Below are 25,372 nucleotides of genomic sequence, written 5' to 3' on the forward strand. Positions count from 1 at the left end.
GTGGGCATATCTTGCTTAGGCCATTTGAAAATTGCCATGGGTTTCCCTCTTTTCAGTCTTCCTTTTGAGGCTGTGGGCTTTTTTTCAGAATTGAGCTGGAGTAAGGATCACACGGAACATGGGGCACCTACCCCTTCTCTGACTTTAAGAACTGGATGAACCTTTTTTAAGGGACAGTGAGGCATCCAGAGAAGTGAGTTGGACGTGGTTAAAAACAGTCTCTTTCTTTTGTTTTCTGAGAAAAAAACAAACAAACAAACTGAAACAAACATGACTGCTGGAATTGCCAGGCTATAGAAAAGGAGGGGGTGGGTGAACTGCTTTCCAGAATGTCTGGGAAGAATTCTTCATGGTACAGTGCTAATGTCCCAAGGACATTTTTTTTTATACTTCCCAAGAGGCTGCAGAGGTGATTTAGAGAAGCCTTGAGCAATATATCTGAAACACTTTTTACCTTTTTGGCAAAAAGGGGGGATGTATTTTGAAAGCTGGCCTACTGACTGTTCAGAATGGGAATGCCAGCACACTTCAGAAGTTTCCATCCTCCAGCACACGGAGAGCTCACTGAACTGAATTGATGAGGTTGGGCACTTCTTCCCCATTTTCCAAGTTGAAAACACTTTTACTTACTGAAGTAAAATCCGCAAAGCCCACTGTTTCGGGTTAGGTTCCTTTGTTGAACTCAGGAGAACAGGTCGATGACTTTTTTAAAAATCCCAGTTTTTGTAGTTTGAATACATAAAATGCCTACTTGAGAGCCAGTTTTAATGGAAAGCATTCTGTGGAAGAAAAGTGGAAATGTTCACATGGTCAAAGAGGAACCTCTGAGGGGTAGAGGACTGTTCTTTCTGTCTGTAGGGATTTCATCTTTAACTGAGGTTCTTCTTCCAGATAATCTCTAGCTTCCATTCTCACCTGACGGACACAGTTCAGGCTACTCACAGTAAGGCAGTATAGCACCGTGGTCAAGTGAGATGCTCTTCGATCTGCGTTCCAGGCTCCCTGGCCAGCTCACCACGCCTTGAACCTAATGGTCTCCTTTTCTCTGTACTGAGGAAATGGTAAGTACCGCCATATTGGGTCACCATTTTATGTAAAAGTATGGTGTGTCTTGAGTCTGTTGGTTAATGCCTAGTATATAGTACATACTTAACACTGTGCACATCCTCTGTGTCATTTGGTCCTTATGGCTCGATCTCTGGGCAGAAACCATTAGGGATCTTTAATTACTGCCTAGCTAACCTCGGTTTTGTTAAAATCTGAAATTCCACTGTTTCTTTGCCTTTTGCTATGAACAATAACCCACATACCACATTGGGGTCACACCTGGGGATGAGGACACACACAACCATTTCTAGGGTTACTCTTGGATCATAAGCAACTCTCTGAAATCATAGCGGTGACTTATGATATTCACACAGTGAACATGAGTTTATAAATAGCCATAGGGACTTGGGCTAGACGGACACATCTGGGTGACTCATTAAGGACTACCGAGGATCCTCTCCTGTCTGAAAACTGCCAACGTGCAGATCTCTCAAGGGATGGAAAAGACAAGTGTTGGCAGCTTTTGGCTTCAGATTCCACGGAATCTCTGGTGATTTCTTTCTTCAAGCTTCTTCAGTATTCAATCAAATCCTGTGGTATGACACTTAAGGGACAGCTTTGTGCCAATAGTCTTGTTTCTTCTCCCCTCCCTCCTCCTCCCTCCCTCCCTCCCTCCCTCCCTCCCTCTCTTCCCATGTTTGCCCACTGGGTTTCTGGGGGCAAGCAGTGTTTCCTCCAGAAGCCGAGCAAGGCAAGGCAGTTTCAGCTTCCATCTTCACTGTCTTTCTGCCCTCCTTCCCTTCAGCATCTTCGATGGAGGATTTGTGGGTTAACGCATGACCCCTGCTTTGATGGTTCAATGTAGAAGGTTAAAGGAGTCAGAAAGAAAAAGAACTAAAGGGAAAGGTCAGGAGTAATTCACTCAGAGCCACTTCTTTTCAGTGCATAGGAAATGAGCTAATGTAGAAATGTATATAATATTTTATCATATATGTATACTAATCTTTTATTTTTGAGGTTGTAATTATGTCAGTTTTTCTCTCGCCCCTTCTTCCTTCCTGCTGTTCCCATGTATCCCTCCCTTGCTCTCTCTCCAACTCATGGCCTCTTTTTCTTTAATTCTGCAATACACACAGAGCTACTCCTGAGTGTATAAATACAACCTGCCCAGTCCATATGTTACTTGTATGTAGGATTTCAGATATGATTACTCGATATCAGACAACCCTACACATAAGTTACACACAACCCAGGAGGCCCTTCCCTGGAGAAGACTGACCCTCCCACTCCCAGCATGCCTTAGTTGCCCATGGTTTTCTGTGTAGGGTTCAGGCCTTCTGAGCTTTCTCTCTTCCAGGTGAGCATGTCAATCTGTTTGATCTTGTTCAAGTCTTGTTTAGGCAGCCATGCTGGTAAGACTTCATAGGTGTAGCTTCTTGGAAATTTCTAGAAGACATACGTTTACAGCAAAGTCTCTGTTACTTTGGCTCTTACAATCTTTCCACTCTTCCCTTCCACAAGGATTCCTGAGCCTTAGAGGCAGAAGTTGAGCTGTGGATGTAGATGTCTGGGTGGCAAACACAGAACCATAAGCTGAGGCTGACTTTGCCTCAGTTATAACTCGGGAGGGAACCTTAGATGTAGCCAGCTTGCCTCATCCATGGCCCCGGGGAAAACTGAGTGCTTTCCAAGGGTTGTCAAGAATTAACTCAACCCGATTCTGAACTAAGCACATCCACGGTGCTTCCCAGAAGTTTCTGAAAGCAGAACAATATAAAGCAGCCTGTATGACTTTAATTTGCTCATTAGCTCAAAAGTCTTTAGGTTCCCTCCAAAGTGGGCTCAGGTTCCCATCCCCCTCTGGACTCCTCACAAGGCAAGCGATTATAGGACAAGTTATTGTCTGGTTCTTTACCTTCTTTTGTTTTCTCTTCTACTCCTTTCAATGGTCTCGCCTTGACGTGTGCGCACTGCGGACCACGCATTCACACTGCAGCCACAGTTAATGAGACATTTTCTTGGATAAATTATAGTATGGGGGGGGAGCTATGGAGACAACTTAGTCAGTAAACTCTTTGCTACACAAACATGAGTTTGGATGGCCAGTACCCAGGTAAAAACCAAGCTTACTGGTGTTAACTCCTGTGTTAAGGGGCAGGGATTGGGGAGGACACAGGCAGATGCTCAGAATCCTTTAGCCAGGCCGCCTAGACAAATCAGTGAGTTCCAGGCCCAATGAGAGACCTTGTATCACTAAAACATAAGGTGAAGGGCTGGTGAGATAGAGCAGCCAGTAAAGGCGTTTGCCTCCAAGCCTGACAACCCGCATTTGATCCCAGGAATTCAGGGAAAAAGAGAGAAATAAATTCTGCAATTTGACCTTTGACCTCCACATGAGTGCCTTGGCGCGCGTGCACACACACACACACACATACACAAATGGGGGATGTTATTCCCATAGGTGCATATTGGAGAAGGCTGGTAACATTGATTGTCTTTAAACCTTGTCAAATATGTCTCAGAGGATATGAAAGTTCTCTAAGAACAACTCCAGCCTTGAGCTAATGGTAGGAAAGCTCACTGGTCGAAGATGTTGAAGCCAGAGGCTATGTGATCATTCCTTATCTTGGCTTCTCAACCATTAATAAAGGAACTCCAAGCAGTGCTTCTCTCCACTTGACGCTGAGTGGATGAAAAGGGCTCTGAGATTTCTTCCCATGATGAGAAAGAAGGACAGGCTTTTTATTAACTTCAAAAGGAAGATTCCTGTCACATGCTTTTAAGCTACATTCTCTTGCACACTGCTGTCAGGGCCTGTTTCCATGTGGACTGCTTACATAAAACATAGAGCCATCATCTACCCTGAAGGCTCCCTGTCTGTGCATGGGTGGAAGAATGTGGAGAACGAACCTCTCCTTCCCAGAATAGCTCCTTGGTTTCATCCTGATTCCCAGAATCCTCTTAACCCAAGATGCTCTAATTTTTGTTTGATATAGGCTGCAAGTTTCAGAACAAGGAGGAGAGCATGGGCAGTGTGGGTGTATACCAAGCTGTGAATTAATATCAGACCCCCCGCACCCCCCCACACACACAGGAGTATTTTTTTTTCTGATAGGGAAAAGAAATCCCAAATCCTTAAAGTAAAAACAATTAAGAAAGCAAAAGGCAGAAGGGAAAGATGATGGCCTGCCGTCTGCCCTCCACCAGGCCACGTTTCGGGTTCTTCCCTGTAGAGTATGTTACCCAAAGCTCTGAGCAAAAGTGTTATGATCTAAAAGCCTCATATGGATCCCCATCTGCAAGATGCTTAGTCATCCTAGTCCTTACCTTACTGGAATCCATGACTCATCACTCGTGTGCATACACACACACACACACACACACATACACAAGCACACCGATGTGCTCAGCCTCTAGTGTGGATCTGAACTGAAGAGTGGAACTCCCAAGGCACAGGCTCCCTGGTATCCACTTGTGTGGACATGTAGTAAAAGAGACCTAGCTGGCCCTGTGACGTGTGAGGGTGGCAGGTCAAGCAGGAAGGAATATGGAGGTTAGAGTGTGGCCTGCTTTCTTTCCTGTATCGTGTGTGTGTGTGTGTGTGCGCACATGTGTATATTCATTAAGATATAAATGCCTAGCACAAATACACCAGCTCTTGGAGTAGCAAAATCTGACTAGAACTAAAACTCTCTGTTATCTAGGTCTGACAGAGACTTGATTACTGCTGTCCAGGGTGATCTAAGGAAAACAAGTTAGAGATCTAAGCTGTATGTATTCCCTCGGCAAAGTATGGAAGCCTGCACAGTTCAAATTTCTGCACGCCTATAGACAGAGCAGGACTCTGGGCAATCTCCCCAGATTTCAATCTCCAAATCTTAGTGGTGCCCAAGAAACCCACAAGGAGCATCTTGCTCTTTGCCTGAACACAGGCGGGCATTGGTCACAGTTTAAAGGCAATGTCATTGCTCTACTGTTAGACTCTGATAATTTGGCTATAGACATCCCTGCTAGGGATGCAACCACATAGATCTCTTCTCATCTTGTGTTGCAAGATAGGAAGTCATTGCTCTGTTTGAAAGCAACCTGAAGAAAATATGCTAGAGGGCAGTCCTTTACCCTGTCTGTCTGTCTGTCTGTCTAGGAGCTGCTGCTGGAGAGGGGCTTGCTATACTTTGATTGGGTGGTTTGGGTTACCTGTCATGCAAAGAGCAGTCCAAAACCATCTAGTCATCTGTTGAGGAGACATTTGCGCACACAGATGGCTCCAAGCACAGAAATTGCAGAACTGAGTACAAAGAATGACACTGAGTTGAATGGCACATACCATACTTCAGCCTCATCAGTACCCTTGTGTGTGTGTGTGTGTGTGTGTGTGTGTTGGGCGGGGGCACCTACAGAAAGGCTTTAATACTCCAGTGATTGACAATATGAGAAAAAATGGAGGGAAAAGCCTGAGACATCATCAACATTCTCAAGGTGGGCCTTGTGCATGAAAGGCCTGCATCCTGCTGCAGTGCACACAGTTGATGGGAGAGATAAGAAGGACTGGGCTCTTACCATGTGGTGGGGACCACAGGGGAGGTAGTATGATCCTTTCTGGAGCCTTGACTTGGGTAGGATATACTGATTATGTGTTCCTGCACCTTTTCCTAAATATGAGACTGAATAATTCCAGTCTTATAATCAGAATAAACTGTAGGATACTAGCAAAGTAGGGTCCATTTGAAGAATCAAGAAAAAGTACCTAGAAAGAGTGGATTTGGATTCAAATTTTTAAAACATTCATTCATTCCCTCATTTACATTTATTACAATTCCACTGTGTATCTGGCTCTGTTTGGGGTGCATATGGATGGACATCACTGCAGTTTCTGCAGAGCATGCAGCCTGCTCCTTTCAGACTGAAGGTCTGACAAGATCAAATATATGGAGTCCCAGGCAACATGAGGCTTGGTGAGCAAACAACATGGCAGAGATGACTCTATTATACATGGGGCATGTCAGCTACCGTTTTTATTGTCATGGCAAAATGCCTGCCCAAAAAACACTTGAGAAAAAGAGAGGTTTATTCTGGATAACTATGCAGGTGTAGTCCATGGTGCAGGGATTCACGGGAGCAGAAGAGTGAGGGGCTGGTCACATCGTGCTTGCTCTCAGGAAACAGGAGCAATGGACCTGGTGCTGAGCTGGCTTTTTCGTTTTCATTCAGTCAGGACCCTACCCAAAGAATGGCACCACCTATGTTCCCTGGGATTCTTCTCTACTCAGCTAAACCTTTTTGAAAATACCCACACAGACACACACACAGAATCTACCACGAATCTAAATCCAGCCAAACTAGCAATGCAGATCCACCATTATAGGGCAACTAGAACATAAATGGGTTGGGGGGGGGGGGCTGGGACCCAGGTGTAGAGGCTTTTTAGCAGCAGTAAATTATGTAAAGTTCATTCGTAGGCTGGTAAGTTAGAGCTTGCATTTGACTTAATGGGCATTTTAGCTTGAAGAATTGAGTGGTTTCCTGTTACCCAAAGCATTTCAATGGCGCACTAATTATGCTGTAAGACTGGAATCTTCAGGAGATGTCCTGAGGCCTTTTACTGTCTCTACAACCACATCTGTGACTGTCCTTCTGTTTCTCTATGCACCTGAGTCTCCCCATAGATACTTTGTCTCCACAACCACAGGACCTTTGCACAGGTCCATTCCCAGAAACTCTTTCTCCCTCTGCTTAATAAATAGACTATTCTCCAGATCTCAGCCGAGATATTCTTTTATTCTCAGAATTTCTCCCAATCCCCACTCCAACCTAGATCCACTCACATAGTGTCTGTAAATGTCTGTTTGTGACTGCTTAATTGCTTTTCCCGGCTATCCTTGAGGACAAGGACTCTCTTGTTTATAGTTTTATTTTTGGTGCCTGGTACAAGACAGATCTCCACCGAAGGAAGTGTTTATTTTAAAGACAAAGAGAAAGAACTGGATTAGAGGGGATATGTTCTGTACAGTCTTCTTCTCATGCAGTGATTCTCAACCTGTAGGTTGCGACCCAGTTGGGTGCCATAATATAACATCTCTATTACAATTCAGAACAGTAGCAAAATTACAGTTATGAAGTAGCAAGGAAATGATTTTTATGGTTTGAGGGAGGAGGTCACCACAGCACCAGGAAGGATGAAAACCACTGCCCTAGTGATCAGTCTAGATCTGGAGGACTGACGACTTGTTTGCTCCCAGATGGGAAAAGGTCCTGCTGTTTTCCATCAGCTAATTAAGAGCAAGGCCTTGTCTTCGATCAGAAAGGCAAAAGAAAGGTATTGCATTGAGTGAGGATGTCGGGTTGAGAGGCAGCAAGTTTCAACTCCGTGTGAATGAAGGGGTTAACATTCAAATGACAGAAGAGCCTGGAGAAAACTCCCTCCTTACAATGGTCTCTGAAACTGGAGGGTTAGAATGAGTGGGTTGATGAATCTGTCCTCCCTTCCTGCTTATGACGTCAAGATGAGCCCCATCCACAGGCAGAAAAATTGGAGCAAATTATCTCTCAACAAGCTTCCAAAGAGTACTTGTAAGTTCTCTGTCTCTGGGCAAAGAACAAAGGAAAACCAGAACCTTTCCTGCTCCTGCTCTGCTGATTTGTGCAATTGTGCTGCAGGCTGAAGATGGTTCTGGGGGGATGGTGGTGCTGTTTCTCGGTCCACTCTCCCACCATTAGATGACGCTTACAAGGCCTTCCCTGCTAGAGAAAGGGCACTCTGTAGGGCATTTCCTGTTTTAACCTGGTAATGCTTTGTAAACCCCATGAATCAAATATACTAAGTTCCAAAAGATTGGGGCAAGTTTTATGAGTCATCCAGTGCTATTTGTTTTCGACCGCCTTCCTTTCTTTTCTCCAGGGAGAAGTATACTCAGGGGAACCTTCACAGAACTAGCCAGAAGCCATGATGGCAAACATGACTCGATTATCTCAGGGCAAGGAGTAGTGTGGCTTCTTCTAGCCAGATCCCTCATATAGCTTGAAATTATGACTGGACAAGACTGTCTAAACAGCCAGCGACCAGATTCAATTCCAGTAGTTGGGTCTGAACAAACAAGGTGTTATTTTTAATGTAAATAATTGCTGGGGGATATACCTAGATCCACACACTCGTACAAGACCAGGCTGAGACCACTTCATTCTACCCTGCCCAGGTATCTCCAGCGTGTCACCGCACTGTCATATCCTGCATGCAGATTTCTTTTCTGAGGCACAAAGTTTTTTGATTGAAAAAATAAGCAAAATACTATGTGGAAGCACAAGCAAATGGTGGAGCTTGGAAATTAGTGATTTGGGAGATCACATCTAGAGACATGGCAGAGTAGAGGAGTCTACACAGTGAGGGTTCATCTCAATTGTCAACTTGACTAGAGTTGAACTCACCAAGGAAACACACTTCTTAGAAGCATCAGTGTGGGTATTTACAAAGATGTTTAACTGAGTATAGAAGATCCACCCTGGATAAGAGTGGTACCACCCATGGGCTCGAGTCCCAGACTGAACAAAAATGGAAAACAGGGATGTTTATGAGTTCTATACCCTTCACCCATCCCTTTCTGGTCATCAAGAAGTGAGAAACCCTAGCCCCATCCTTCTGCCACTGTGAACTTCCTCAAGGCTTCACCACCATGACTAGATTGCCAAGCTATTACTTCTGTCAGGCACTTTGTCACAGTCTGGGGAGAAGTCACCAATACAAAGGCAATGGTTCTTAATGGTTAGTTAAGAACAGGAACATAGAAGTGCCATTTCCTTGCAGGGTTACCCTGGGCAAGTAGCTTCTCTCCCTCTCAACACCATGCTCTGTTCAGTGGAGGTAACTACACTACAGTTTTTACCTAATGGAGCCATCATAAAGATTAAATATGGCAGTATATGCAAAATGCCTAAAAGGTGCATGGCACTCTGAATAAATGTTGCTATTAAAGATGTTAATTAACCACCAAATGCCAGTGTCAGGATCAGAACCTCTTCTCTCTGGACTTTGTATGACCTCAACCACTACATCCGGAACCTTGAGCCACTCCTGGGCTCCTTGCCTAGGAAGTAAGAATGACACATGCTACTGTCTACTGCCACAGTATTGTTTTATTTGTATTCATTTTTTAATTCTTTTCACATATAATACATGCTGACCATAGTGTCCCCTCCCTCCACTCCTCCCAGGTCCCCCATCTACCGTCTCCCCCAGATCTACTCTTCTTCCATTTCCCTTCAGAAAAGTGCAGGTCTCCCCAGGATATCAACTGAACATGGTATAATAAGCTACAATAAGACAAGGCACGAACCTTCATGCCAAGGCTGGACAGAGCAAAGTAGTAGAAGGAAAAGGGTCCCAAGAGCAGTTAAAAGAGTCAGAGACAATCTCCCTCCCCCACTCCCACTGTTAGGAATCCTGCAAGAACACCAACCTACTCAGCCATAACATATATTCAGAGGGCCTAGGTTAGATCCAGGCAGGCTCTGTGATTTCCCTTCAGTCTCTATGAGCCCCTATGACTGCTTCTTAGTTGATTTTGAAGGCCATGTTCTTGTGGTATTTTTGACCCCTCTAGATCCTACAACCCTCCTGTCCCCTCTTTCACAGGATTCCCCAAGTTCCACCTAATGTTTGGCTGTGGGTGTCTGCATCTGCTCACCTTAGTTGCTGTGAAGCCTCTCTGAAGATGACTGGGCTACATTCTTATCTATGAGTAAAGCACAATATCATTAGGGATCATTTCATTGACTTTTTTTCTTCTTCCAGTTGGGTTGGTCCTAGGTCTCTGGGCTATCCAGCCTCTGGTTTCTGGCCATCCAGGCAGTGCCAGGCATGGGCCCCTACTCTTGGTGTGGGCCTCAAGTTAGACCAACCAATGACTCCCACAAGCTCTGATCCACCATTACTCCAGCACATCTTGCAGGCAGGACAAAATAAAATGTAGGTCAAAGGTTTTCTGACTGAGTTTGTATCTCAGTCCCACCACTAAAAGCCTTGCCTGCTCACAGAAGAGGCCCGGTTCAGGCTCTATAATTCCTGTTTCAAGGAGTCTTCACTAGGGTCACCATAGTAGGTTCCTGGGAATTCTTATTGTACTAGGTTTTCACATTGCCCCCCCCCAAAGTCCTTCAGTCTTAGTCATCCCTTCCTGTATTCTCTCCCTCCATCCCTGCTCCCCAACTTGATCCCTCTTGTTTCCCTCCCCACCTACCACCAGCCCACTGGCAGAACCTGTTCTGTTTCCCCTTCCCAAGGAGAACTTTGTGTCTCTCCTTGAGCCCTCCTAGAGAGACTAAGAAACACGGAATGCTAAGGTATTTGTACAACACAACCGTGTTCAACATTCTAAGGTCTATGAAAGGTTTGTAGTATAGCAATAATACGTTTTTTTCTGTAGTAACAAAATTACTTCCTGTGAAAACTAGTTCTATTGCCTCTAAGCTGAGCCTGGGAGGGTGGAGGAAGTTAGCAAGGAGTGTTTTGCTCTGCACCAGGAAGTCAAGAATCCTAAGTGCTCTTTGACAGCTGAGTGGAGCTAAGTCACTCCGGAAAGGTACCTGAGCTCTGGAGGGAATAAGTAGAGATTTCAAATCTTTCAGTTCTACAAATCGCCAGTGACAGTAGCCAGATCTGACATGAGCTGAAAGTACACCCTTGAAAGAAGTAAATGATGTTCTACGAAAAGAACGTCTTTGGAAGATGGGAGAATGGGGGGAGGGTGGGGAGAAATTTGGCTAGGAGAAGAGAAAAAGCCAAGGTCAAAATAAATCTGACTCCTGAGTTCCTAGTCTCTGATTCTCTGCTGGACCACTTGGATTTGTTTATGATAGTTTATGTAGTTGAGAGTCTCTGGGGTTTTGGCTGTTTTCTTATTTCAAAATCCAACACAGCGGGGGACGAGGTTGATGCTTCTGTTCCCATTTCATCTGTAAGAACGGAGCACAGGGTTTTAAATCCCCCCCTCTGCCCTCACTCCCAACATTGCTCAGCTGATTCAATGGCTCATAAGAGAAGTAATTTTGAGATAATGACACAAAGGCAGCAATTAAAAACTATTGCTTGTTTCAGGGCCTATAAATTGGCTGTTGGAAATTGAGGACAGAATGTGTTTTCTAATCTACTGAAATGATATCTTATTGCAAGCTGGTGTGGTAATTACTGTATTTGTACAGTACTGGAGGAGCCCCAGCCTGAGTTTGACAGGGAGTTGATTAAATCACCCAGGTGTAATTGAAGGCTTTGATTGCATTGCCTCTGAGCCAATCAGTTTTAGTAATAGCCTGGTTTTACTCTGTCATGTGGTCTTAGAACCGTCAGTGGGAGTGCAGGCCCTTCTAGCTCCCTCCCAGACCTGCTGCATCCCCGTGGAGAGAAAAAAAAAAAAAAAACAAGATAGCTTTTTAGTGCAGAGAAAACCAGAGCTGGCAGACAGCATCCTTCACTGTGGACCTGGATGACATCATCCAGACAAAAGCAACTTGTTTCTCACGGCCTGCTTTGTTTCTTCAGATGGAGAGAGCTCAGACTGCAGTACACACAGATGCAATATCAAGCCATTATGTCCAGGATAAACAGGAAATGGAATTGGGCTCGTTATTTGCTCATCAGGTGATTGCAAACATAAATGTTTTTTAAAAACCAGTTTTCAAAAAAAATGAAAAAAATAAAATAAAAACCAGTTTTCAAGAGAAGAAATTTAACTCACCTGTCTTAAATGTATTCTGTTGGTCGGATTTTAAGAGAGACACCATAAGTCTGTCTGTACAGGAAAGAACCTTGGAAATGTTGGTGTTTGTGATGGTCAGTAGCAATTATAAACTTAATGAGTTCACGATCCTCCTGGTGCCAGGTAGGAATACTTTAATTTGGAGGCTACAGCAGCTGCACAATGCAAGTAATGTCAGTATATAAGTATGCAGGTATCATCCCTGAGGCCGAACAGACATCATGATGAAGGTGGGGTGACCAATCCGTTCTCATTGCTGGATTAGCAAGTGGAAGAATACATGAGTTCATGGAAGAAACGGGGTGAAGATGTGGGCATTACAGAAGGCTTCTGTGGGGTGATTGTGAGTCTGTGCTGTTTGTACAATGTAGTAATGTCCCAGTTAATGGGAAGGTTGTGAAAATGTCATTCAGTATAGCCACGTGGGTCTCAGCAGATTTATTTATTTAGCTTTGAAATGGACATTGAAATGATTATGACTCTCTAAAGCTCAGTTTCTGATAAATGAGTGGAAATGGGTCGTAACAAATTTCATTATTACAGATTTAAGGGGAGAGAAGACACATAAAACATGAAGACCAGCTTAGCATCTTCACCTAAAGTAAAGGAAATGGAGACTGATCTTTTAGTTCTCTGCCTAATTTGCATGAAGTGGTGGTACTCGATAATATTTACTCTATAAGAAAATTTGAGATAAAATATTACATATGTTTATTAAAGTTTGAGGGAATTGCAAACATCTTTTTGGTCTTTTTAAGAGGTGCCAAAGAAGAAAGTGCATGATATTATTTATATGGGTCTTCTTTTCATGAGCTTTAACTTAATAAATGACAAGCTTCAGCTATCAATCAGAAACCAGCTGGAACACGCTTATACTATACTCAGGCCATCTCTGCTTACGCACACAAGAATCACAGAAATCTTTTTATCTTCTCACATTTATTCCTGATTCCACCACACTTTAATAAGTTCCATGTGAATTACACTGAAAGATGCTACAGTTGGAGTGCCATGTTGGGAAACTGACTTGAAACAAACAAACAGGCTGGAGAGCCAGCTCAGCCATTGATAATTAGTGTTGCCTTTGCAAGGGGCCCAAGTTCATTTCCCAACACCCATGTCAGAGGCTCAGAACTACCTATAAGTCCAACACCAAGGAATCTAACGTCCTTTTCTGGCCTCTGTAGAAACACAATACACAACACACACATACACATATGAAAGCACATACCCACACACATACATAATTTTTTAAAAACTGCCTGAAAGAGACAGAGGTCAGCTGAACTACCTGGAAGAGAATCCTCTCACCTGTTGAATAACTACAGCAGATGGACAGCCTTAATCCCATAACATGACTTTCTGTGACAAACCATGAGAGTCCAAGTCATAGGAAAATGAACAAGTCATTCACTCATGGTGGAAACAGACTCAGATGGAAAACCTCTTTGTCAAAAGGTACTGACAAGTAAGCAGTACCTGGCCGTAAAATGGGTTCCCCATCTCCACATCCCATGAGTTTCCATGGTATAACTTCAAAAACCACCCTTACTCTCTGTCATGTCTTCTAAATAGTTTTTCAGCTACCTAATCTACTCTACACTTCACATTCCCTCTATTGCTACTTATGACATGTATAATTGACTCCTGGTTTTCAAATTCTGTTCTGGACATACTCTTTGGTTCACCCATTTTCTGCTCAGTATTCTATCATGTGCTATTCCATCCCCATGAGAAACCACAGGAACAGAAGTTGCATAACATTTTCCTCAATGCATTATATCCTGCAGGGAAACATCATTAACACTTAGGAAGTAAGCAACTCAGAAGACTTAGGAAGTCCCTGAAACTGACCAGATATACCAGGTCCTTCCCTCCTTGAATATCCATATGCCTCAAGGACTAGGGAGAGATACTTCCTGACCAACGGAGCTGTCTGGAAGAGTCAGAGACTTGCCAAACAGCCTGAACAAGAAAGAGACCTATGGAGCTTCCAGAAAGACTCTCAGATCCATTGAGCTGCCTAGAAGAGGTAGAGAGACAAAGCAAGCTGTCTGGAAAAGACAGAGGCCACAAACTGCCTGAAGAGACAGAGGTCAGCTAACCTACCTGGAAGATAATTCTCTAACCTATTGAGTTGCTATAAGTTGTACAGTAGGTTCCCGGGTTCCAGCTTTTGTATGCTGTCACCCGTGCTTAGCATAGGTTTTAGTGATGCAGCTGTTGAGTTATTTCTACTCCAGGAAATGACCTCTCACTCATGGTCCTATAAATAACCCTGACAAAATTCACTGGTTTAACAAGTTGGATTTAGTCTGTTATAGGTTCTTTGTCTGGAAATAATAGACATTTGTTTTTGTTTCCCCAGGGATGGTGTCACATGAGATTTTCCAGTGATAAGACTGTCCATCCTGAGTTTTATGTTTCGAAATGAAACTGTATATCAAAAATGAAGAGAAACAAACATTTCTCAGATAAAGGAAACCCAAGGGAATTTGTTACCACAAACATACCTAAGTGAATAGCTAAACCTAAGTTACAGGGAGTTACTGAAAAAGAAAGGCAGGTTTTTTTTTTTTTAAATGACTCCTCAAATATTTTAAAGAAAAAAATATTTAAAAATACAGGTACATTCAAGAGACTTCTTCTTCTCACGTTTCCTGAATTTTATTCAACAAGAATTACCATATGTCTGATACGATTGTCAATGTATGTAAAGAAAGTATTCATAGCAACCATACTGTATGTGAGTACAGTATGAGGCAAGGAAGATCTCTGTAATTTATTCAGATTGGTAAAGTGTTACCATTTATAGGCTCTGGTGAGCCAGATGTGTATAAATGCATAAAAAAAACATGATAGATCAATCGAAGAGAAATCCTCATGGAAAGTTAGGAAAAGTGAAAAAGAGGAGAAATGGGAATTAAACCAAAGTTGCAACCTCGAGTCTTCCCGAAGTGGTAACTGTGCTTTGTACAAGGTCAGCTGCTCTAGTCACACAACACCATTTCTGTTATTCTGACTGCATTTCTACATTTGCCTACGTGTACATGTGCATACGTTTATGTGCGTGGGCTCATGCAAGTCACCAGACTCACATGGAAGTCCTGGGACAACTTGTTCTCCAGTTAGTGCTCAAGCAAGATCTCAGACACTTGTTTCTGGCAGAGAGCACACAACCTTCTCAGTGTGGGGCTTGAAGTTGGATCATTGGGCATAGTGGTGGATACCTCTATCCACTGAGCCATCTCACCAGTCCTTGTTTTCTGAGACATGTCTTTCTGTATGTCATCAGATGGCCTCACACCCATTCTGTATCTCAGCCTGGCCTTGAACTTGTGACTGTCAGTCCTCGAGCCTCATCCTCCCTAGTGCTGAGGCAAGGGCTACCATGTCTAGTTCCATATATACACACTCTTAAAGAGAAAAGTTAAAAACGTAGAGAACATATAGTGACTGTCTGGGTTCAGGGGTAGTGAAAAGAGGTGAGTGGTTAGAGCTATACATTAGAGGTCCCCAAATGTAGCAGCTGGTGTTCTCATTCTAATTGTGTTATCCAAAAAACCTGTTTGCAGTGTCCCACACATAGGTAAAAGAAGCCTGCCCCAGTTGGCTCTGATTGGGAAATAAATTTGTCAACAACCAATGGTTGGGCAGAGGGAGACAAGGATGGGACTTTTAGATTTCCCAGGCAAGGGACAAAGGGAAGAGGAAGGAGAGAATCACCATGACCCAGAAGTAGAAAGATAAGACTTAAAGGCCTGCTGACAGGTAAGATTCTGTGTAAGTGCCCCAGGGATCATTCCGTTATTGGGTCTGGGGTAGCAGAGATAAAAATATAGATTTAGCAAGCATTAATTCAAGAATACTGGAGGGGAGTGTGTGATAGCTGCCAGGAGGTTTGGAAGTGCCCAGTCATTGAGGTAGTTAGGCATATCAAAATATAAAGATGTGTGTGTGTGTGTGTGTGTGTGTGTGTGTGTGTGTGTGTACATTTTCATTCAAGAATCCAGTGAACTCTAGTGGTAGCTAGAAGGGTGACCACCCACCAGGAGCCAGAGCAGATTAATAATTGGCTGATACACCCAGGTGCTTTGGAGGTGGCACAAATTTTAATTTTAACTTTAAAAATTTAATTTTACATGTGAGAAAATGATTGGAGTAGCTCCCTCTACACACACACACACACACACACACACACACACACACGCACACAAGCTATACACATACCACACACTCATATACGTACAAACTCTACACATACATACATACAAACTATATACAGTATCAATTATACACACACCAGGCACATACACACACATACACATACAAACTATACTCACACATACACATACAAACTATACACACATACATACACACACAAATTATACAATCACATACACATACAAACTATACTCACACATACACATACAAATTATACAATCACATACACATACAAACTACACACACCACACACCAACTATATACATACAAACTAACACACCACACATAAACTGTATTTAATACAAACGATACAAAAACCACATATACACACTATTCAATCTATATTCAATACAAACCATGTATACACTTACAATAATCTAGTCTCCATATAATCTATATACACACATATATTACACATAACTCATACTAAATCCAAATCATATACAGACACACACCACATGCAATTCACTTGATATAAATTATCTCTAGACAAACTATTCACACACAAATTATACACAAAACAAGTTATATAGACATAACTATACATTCGTACAGGAGTAAGTACTTTACACAGGCTATAGTACAGATTGTACACACACAACACACAAACTATACACATGCACTATGTACACAAACTACACATATGCATGCATTACACAAACGCAACACACAGAAACTATCTGCATAAACACACGCACACACGTGTGCACACACATGCACTTTGTGTGTGTGTGTGTTCTCTGCAGTGACAGCAGCTCTTTAGCTCTGACATGTAATCGAATAGCTGAGGACTTCCCTCTGCTGTCCCTGGAACTTACTGTGAGACTGAGTTTTCAATATATAAGAAATTTTATTTTCTTTGTCTTTTTTTTTAACTTACTACAGAAAATAGCAGCCAGTTAGGGACTTTATTTTAGTGTGCTGGCTCAAAACCTAGCGATAAGATGGGAAGGGGAGAAAAAAAACTTTGAATCCCTGTCATCCCTTCCAGATTTGAGTTTGTTTTTGAGAACTTGCATGGGGAATGGGGGCTGTAAAGTCCTCATTTGGCACTTTGAGGTTGTTTGTACTGGAAAAAACAAAATACTTTTGAAAGCCTGGCAGGCTGCTTCCAAATTGCTCTGAGCTAAGCCTCAGAACACCATCCACACAAAGATTTAACCAGAGGTAACTCAGTGAAGTAAAAAACGGGGACTAACAGTGAAAAAACGCTTCCCCCCCAAAAACATTACATTTTCTCGGGACTGTGTGCTTCCCAACGCTCTGCCTCCAACGAGACTCAGTTTTGATATCTAGTTATGGCTGTTGAGACTTTCTGCACTTCATTTGTTTTCCTTTTGCAGGAACATGGAAATTCTAAGAGGGAACTGAGAATGGACTCAACTCTGTGGCTAGCTCTTGTTAACATCCTGTGTACCTACGTGCTAGTGAGGCTGCCTGAGCCACCATCACAGCAGATCAATTACACTGGCTCTTCCCTGAAGAAAGGACACCCATAAAATTCTCATATAAAATGGATGTCTAAGTGTTGTTTGTCAGTTCCTACCCCACCTCACCAATTGTGGAAGAGGTTGTAGGTTTCAACTGGTGCAGCCTGGCCCTGCTCCACTGTAGTCCCGTCTCTTCTTTGGCAGAGGTAGCTGGCTCTCTTCTGCTGCACATGTCTTTCCCCCAGGCCTAGTTCTTGGGCCCTTGGAAGATGCTCTGGACTCTCTTCATTGGTTCTTGCAGTGGAATTGAGTTCTTCTTTCTGTTAACATTACAATGGCTTAGAGAGAGTAAAGGGAGCCTTGGTGTAGCTGAGGAAGACACTTCTGCAGGTCTCTTTCTCCCCACTGCTCTGCCGTTTCTTTTTTCAAAACAGTCTTGCCAAGGTCTTCCTATGGAAGGAAGAGATGGTTGAAGGATGTATGTCTCCTTCCTGTTTCAAGTCTACATCAGTTTCTACTCACACCCTAAATTCATAGCGAACCTATAAAATGCAGCCTGTAGCTCCTTGCCTAAGCTAGACTTAAGCTTCAGTAGAAGGCAGCTATATGTGCTGGTGGTGGTATGGGAAGGAAAGAAGAAGGACTGGAAGTGGGGGAAGAGGAGGAGAGGAGGAGGGGAGAGCACGTACTAGGGGACAGGACTTCCTGTACCTCCATGATTCCTCCAGGATATAGAGTCCCAACTTCCACCTCAGGAGCAGATTTGGTCCTGGAGTGAGAACAGGGACCTACCCAAGTGAGAAGGGAACAATCTTTGGATATAAGAGGGCTCAGTTATTTAGTCAACCATCACTTCCCTAGGTGTGGCTGACTTAAAATGGCTAGTGTGGAAAGAGCAGCCACCAGCAGGTCCATGTGGGGACCACATCGCCCTACATACTCCACAGTGCCTCCATTCTCCCAAGGCCCCCAGGTTTGAAGGCTGACATTCTTCTGTTTTCCAACTTTGGAGACCACAAAGTTGAATCAAAAAAGAAAGAGCCAGAGGGTTGGAAGGAGATTACAAGAAGGAAATGAACAACAGAATTAGGAGGGCCGTCTGTCTTCAGAAACTAGACCAGCGTCTGCCCCACTGAGCCTGAGCAATGTGTCTTAGCTGACTTGAATTTCTTGAGAGCTGAGGCCGTTCTGATTTAGTCTCCCACATCACCCTTTCATCCCTGCGTGGGACCCTGCCAGGTGCTCAGTAAGGAAGCTTTTCTTCTGGAAACTTCAAGGACAAATGAGCCAGACACCAAAAATCAGATCAGAATTCTGCTTCCTTGCCCACTTTAAATAGAAGATGAGATGTTCTTTTTTAGACAAATAAACCAGATTAAATTTACTAAGTTATTGTATCAACAATAAATACCATGTTATGCCAACATGAAACATGTCTTTGTTGTTTACTTAATCTCTCCACTTTGCACAGATTTCAAATAAAGTTAAACAGATGTCTTTTGGCCCCATTTTATTCTCTTCAAAAATATAGACTTCAAAAAATATCCATTTATACTTTGAGAGCATTTGCTGAGTTTTAGTCTCTCTCTCTCTCTCTCTCTCTCTCTCTCTCTCTGTCTCTCTCTTCCCCTCTATTTTCCCTCCCCACTCCCCTCCCAGCTCTCCCTCCCTCTCTCCCTCTCCCCCTCTCTCTCCCACCTCTGTTTCTGTCTCACTATGTAGCCTAAGTTGGCTCAGACTATGTAGACAAAGGTAGCCTTGAAAGCCCAGGCAATCCCCCTATCTCCATTTCCCAAGTGCTGGGATTGTAAGAGTGAGCCTGCACATTTGGTTCTGACCAGCTGCAGACTCATCTCATTTTCTATTCCATCTCCCCAAATGGTCACGGTTTATCAATAACAAAAATATGTACAGATCTTTATATAGCATTACTGGATACATGGTATAGCATGAGCTATTATATCATAAAGTGAAGCCTTTATATTTTACAAATAATTTTTCACTTTCATTACCTAGAAAATTTAAACCCTTATGAGGAAGTAATTTTTATTTTCAACATTTTGTGAATGAAGAAACTAAGGCTTAGGGATCCACCTAAACTGACACCTGAAATGAGGACCCAAGTTCAGGTTCCTGACCCCAGTCGTGTCAGAGAACTACTCTCTTTGTGCTTGTTGTATAAAACCTCCATCCTTGCTATTGAAATTATAGTGGCTGTGCTAAGCCGGTAGAGTGCTTGCCATGGGCTTCATCCCAGCACTGCATAAACTGGACCTGATGGTGCACACTGGTAATCTCAGCACTTAGGAGGTTGAGGCAGGAGGATGAGAAGTTCAAAGTTATCCTTAGCTATAAAGAGAGTTTGAGGCCAGCTTGGGCTACTAGAGACACTCTCTTTGTCTCTCTCTGTGTGTGTGTGTCTCTCTCTCTCTGTCTCTGTCTCTCTCTATATCTCTCTCTCTTTCTCGTACACATACACACACATACACACACACACACATATACATGCACAATCAAAGTTGATCATGAACATTGACCCTGGAGCATTCAAACACACTAATCTTCATACAGTGTTAACAGGCATTGAGAAACCACCAGGGAGAAGACCTGAGCGCTCTTTCAGAGTCTTCTAGGCCTGTGCAGCCAGACAATCATCCATAAGGCCAGACTTATTTTTAATTGAGGTCTCTGATTTGGCTATTTAAACTTCCACCATGACTATGCTATCATGCATTCATAGTATTCAGAAGTACACAAGTCTGATGCGCCGTCCCGTAGGTGACAAGGCACTGGTTCCGGGTTAAGATCTAATGGACACTTGCTGTAGGATCCAAAATTCCCCTCTCACATTGGTTCTCTTGGTTCTCTCTGCAGCCCATCGGCCAGTAGTAAGCAAAGCATGAACATGGGTAATATTCTAAAAGACTCTTCTAGGACAGTTATGGCTGCTTTAGAGGGACAGCTCTGTCCCTGCCTGACATAGTTACAGAAGGACATCAGGAGAGAGGAGGTAGAGGCGTCGTCATAGAGAAGGACATTTGTATTCTAAGAACATATTTTTCCTATGGAGCAGTCCCGTGTGGAGGAGAGGTGAGCTCTTCAGAGATGACTGGATTGTCTCCCCTGACATTGTTCCTTTTGTTAATTAGTGTTTCAGCATGCCCTGCATGCCAGACTGTGTGATAAATTACAGGAGTGAAGTACTGAATTAAAATCAGAACTGAACCCAAAGACTTCTTTGGTTCCTGGCAGAGAGAAAAGGGAATGGAGTTTAAATAGGATAATGGTTCAAAAGAGAGCAGAAGATGCAGATAATAAATTTTGATTGACAGTTGCCATGGTGAGAGAGTGAGGGGCAGTCCCAGCCAGTCCTCGGGTAGACTGAGGATGCCTGAGAAGGTTAGGGAGAGATTGCTTTTATCTGACAGGAGTGGTTGCTACTTGGAAGTACTGTGGACATTACTGAGTCAGACTGGGATTAAATCAAATTATACATTCAACCAATAATTCTTCTTAGTCACCAGGAAGTGGGACACAGAGAGAGGCCAGATGAGTTAAAAAGAGACATTTTGCCCTCTGCACATCTGTCTTGAATACAATTTGCTATGGATTCGAGATTTTGTGAATGTATAGAAGGCATCTTTGAATCCCTGTTCATATCATTTCAGCCTTTTTTTTTTTGGAAGTCACAGGCAGATTGCCTAGGCATATGGTTAGCTTCCCATGTCTCTTGGCTAGTGTACCAACAGCCACAGAATGTACCCTGCCTGAAAGCTGGAGGGACAGAGCCATGGCCTCAGAAGCAACTCTGAGCAGCCAGTGAGAAACGGGAGCTGGTGGATAATTCTCCAACTTTCTTTCCTCAGGGGACAAATCCCAGGGGTGGTCTTAAGAATTCCATGAAAATTCTGCCCTCAGCCCTTTGTTCCTGCATTTTTTTTTTTTTTGCAATGACAAAGACCTCAACCACCCAATAGGCTGCTCTGCCGTGTGGGAATGCATGCCTGAGAGCAAACATCACACAAACCCTGTTACTGGTGCTACCTACAACTCTGCAGACCACAATGTGTGTCTGTACAATACTAGCCCTTCTCAAAGGCTACAACACAATTTCCCTTGTACTACAAAACTCTCCTTGAGCTGTGGGGTTGTATCAGGAGGCACGACATTACTGTTATCCACAAAGCTGGGCCTTTTAAAGTGGGAGCTAATATTTAAGTGGGCTTGACTCCAACACCCCTAAAAAATAACTAGGTGAAAGTTTTCCTGAATCTTCATAAGGCCTATCTTCTCTATATGTGTCATACAAGTCCTTGAGCAAACCAGGAGCCATTGTTTGTCCTGTGTGAACAGTATAAGGTCATTCCACCAGTGATCTTATATGGGACAGTGAGGCCATGCGGCTGCCTAATGAATTACCTGATTGTAGCAGGAGAGTGGTCACCATCCTGTGGACAAACTGTACGGACTCCAACGGTCTTAGTGCTGTGGTCAGCTCTGCGCAAACTCTGTCAGTCATGCCTCAATTCTAATTGAAATGGAAAACAACTCACCTGTCAAATCAGTATTAGCATATTGTGGCTATAAAGACTTATAAAGACTTATCTACACGCTGTGGCTACAGCTTACATCTGCTATAGCACGTGACTAATAAATTAGCATAATTACTACCACCACTTTGTCTGCTGTTTGTCTTTATGAGTGGTACCAACTTCCGGCATGTCCCACAGGATGTGACACTGTTCAGACTTACTAACTTGGGGCAGTTTCAGAGGTATCTGCTTGCATGCCCTACTGTGACAAATTTTGCACTACAAGCCAAGGATACAAGTATGTTGATTTCAATTATCCAATCTGGAATTGGGTTATTATTTACTGGGTAAGTTGCTGAGTCCACTAATAGTTCTGGGAAGTACATTTTATTCAAAACTCCATATTACCTGACATTCATAGATGTGGAGGGGCCATGATACACTTTGAATCTCCAGCCAAAGCTTAATTTTACACTGTGTCCAACAGCCCTCAATATGTCTAATAAATGGTTGTATAACCATTTATTTATATGTCTTTGCTCCTGGGCACTTGTCTCAGCTTTGGATTGGTGATTTTGTAGGACTAGCTGTCCTTGGTCAATCTCTTGCTTTTCCACTCATTTCTTCTGATTGGTTGTGCATGGGTAGCCTTTGCTAGCCTTCTGTCCACTGTATTCTGAAGATGACATGACTTTTTTCCCATTTCTGTCAGTGTCAAACCGTTTTGTCTATCACCACGATTATGGAGAAGTGGTGGTGGTTTATTGCACCTGGCCCTTATCTGAGGACCACATCTTTCCCTGCATTTCCTACCATCATTTCTGGTGTTCACTGGGGGCCTAATGGCTTTGCTTCCGCTCCTTCTATGATGCATCCTCTTCTGGTGCGTCTTCTGGTCTCACAAAAATGTATCCTCTGCCCCCTTCTCCAGTCTTCTACCCTAGCAAAAAACGAAAACAAAACAACAAAAAACAAACAAAACACACACAAAAAACAAAACAAACAGACAAAACAAACAAAAACAAAAACAAAGCCAACCAACCGACCTAACAAACGAAGCCAGCTCTTCATCTAACATTGGGTAATTCTTTGGCAAATGTCTAAGAACCTGGGACACATTTTCACATCTTCTGGGCTTCTCACCAGAGTGGTAAATCTCACATCACAAGAAAGTAACCCTAGATCAGTGAAGCCTTATCTGTCCAGTCTTGCCCTCCTGAGTAAGGACTTTGAAGTCCACTCCCAATGCTACAGCCTTTGTTCCTAGGGCACATGTCAGCTGCTCAAGGAAAGGATTCGAGTATGGAATTCTGTCTATCGTCATCAAGCTCAGCAAAGTCCTTGTAGACTGGAGTTTATATGCTGGAGTTTAACCCCAGTATCAGCCTGATATCTAGGACTAGAGTCAGAAAAGATCCTGGCAAGATGCTGATGCTTTTTACTGATGCCTTTTGGGGGCCTTCAGTGTTCACCAGCAGAGTGAAAATGGTTTATGGGGACCTTCAGAAACAATGTCTTCAAGAATGTTCATCCAAATTTCCCAAATTCACTTCTTAGGATCCCAAAGTTCTTCTTACCAAAGTTCTAGCTTTAAAACGACGGGCCTGCTTTTGCTTATTATTCAGTATCCTTTGAGCTCTGGGTCTGGATCTTTAGTGTGTTGGCCAGCTGTACGTGCCTCTCCACTGAAGGAGATAGATGTTCCTTTACCCTTAACTGCTTGTTGTCAGTGACCCACAGTTTCTTGTTACCCATCTTCAATGGATCAGTACAATCTAGCAGAGCCCAGTCAGCTCTGCAGAACATAAAGTTTTCCTTCACCTTCTTCACATACTTGAATCATCATGCTGTTTGTAAAAGATGGCCTCCTTAGGTCTGTGAGGACATGATCTCATTACCACAGGAGAAATTGCTAGCAGGTAACCTAAAGCTTGTGTCAGGGGCTATCCATGTCTCCCAGTCACGGTGGACACACCCTCTTTGCCTGATGAATGACAAGGATGCCAGTCCCAAATTCCTATTTTACTTTTCTGAGAACTCTCAGGACTACCTGAGTTCATTAGGTCCCTCCAGAGGTAGGCATGAAGATTGGGTCAAACTTGAAAGACATTTGTCAGTGGTGGAGCAACCAAGAAGAAAAGCTTGCATTTATTTAAAAGGTTACAATGCAGACAAGTCATTTTCCTACCAATGACTGGGATGAGAAAGAAGTTAAGGCAAGCATGTTCCTGAGGTACGCCAGTGTCCTCTGACCTGCAGCGTTGCCTCAGGCTCTTTACTGTTGAGGTCTAAATTTTCATAAAACTACACCATAGTCTGAGAAGCACACCTATTAACTCTCCTCTTTTTGTTTTACACTTAAACATGTATGTGCGAGTGCACTCGAGCATGCATGCATGCGTGTGTGTGGTGTATTCATGTGCACATATTTGTATGTGTAGAAGTGCATGCGGAAGTCAGAAGTTGATGACTTCTTCCTTGGTCGCTTTTCATCTTGTTATTTGAGATAGGATTTCACAGGGAGCCTGGAGTTCTTCTATTCTGCTTGGCTGGTGGCCAGCAAGCTTCAGAGACCTTTCAGCCTCTGTCGGCCCAGAATTAGGATTATAAGCATACTCTACCATGCCTAAAATCTATCCTAGGGACCCAAACACACTGCTCATTCTTGGGCAACTAACACCTACTGACTAAGCCATCTCCCCAGCCTCCCTTCCCACTGTGCTTCACAGGAATAAGATTTGTAATGGAACTGGCCAACAGGGCCCACATCTCCTAGCTTCCTTCCCTTTTTCCTTTGCAAGTGCTTGGTCTACTAAATTTTGCAAATCTAACATTTTCCAGGAATATGTGGGGGTTTTGTTTGTTTGTTTTTGTTTTGTTTTGCTTTGTTTATTTGTTTTTGCGGAATGAATTAACAGAGTCCTTGTGAGGTCACTGGCTGCCCTTGTGGTAATTCAATTATTGGCCATTTGTTAGCTCTTCTGTCCTCACTGCCCACCTGTTCAATTCTCTTGTGCTATCTCAGAGGGGATTTATGGCAGAATACAAACAAACAAACAAACAAACAAACAAACAAAACCTCTCCTTTTTTGTGTAACTTCTGCGCATAATTATTAAAATCCTTATATTGCATGTGGTCTTTCTTTTCTGCTCTGCTCATTTTAGAGTTATGGTCAGCTAGAACACAAGTCACTTGTGATGACCTCTTCCTTCTGGAGGGATCTTGAAAGCCTCGCAACTGCTCCATTCCCTATTCTTGCCTGAAGACCCCTAAGCCCTAAACCTGAAGGATGGCACCAGCCTTGGCCCAGATCATTCTCTTACATCGTGGTGCAGGGCAGCGCGAGACTGTCTATTAAGATCAGGAAGGTTCTGCTTCATTGTAAGTAAATGG

General features: G+C 43.2%; 1 long non-coding RNA gene across 1 annotated transcript; it reads right to left on the bottom strand.

Moving 5' to 3' along the window:
* Positions 1–15,760: 15,760 nt before the first annotated feature.
* LOC143439566 (uncharacterized) lies at positions 15,761–23,539 on the bottom strand. Its single transcript, XR_013107732.1, has 3 exons — positions 22,792–23,539; positions 21,866–21,974; positions 15,761–17,896 (listed from the first exon to the last, which is right to left on the bottom strand). It is a non-coding gene; the product is annotated as an uncharacterized LOC143439566 (long non-coding RNA).
* Between the last annotated feature and the right edge of the window lie 1,833 nt (positions 23,540–25,372).

This window comes from Arvicanthis niloticus, chromosome 27, assembly GCF_011762505.2.
Source record: "Arvicanthis niloticus isolate mArvNil1 chromosome 27, mArvNil1.pat.X, whole genome shotgun sequence".
Taxonomy (NCBI): domain Eukaryota; kingdom Metazoa; phylum Chordata; class Mammalia; order Rodentia; family Muridae; genus Arvicanthis; species Arvicanthis niloticus.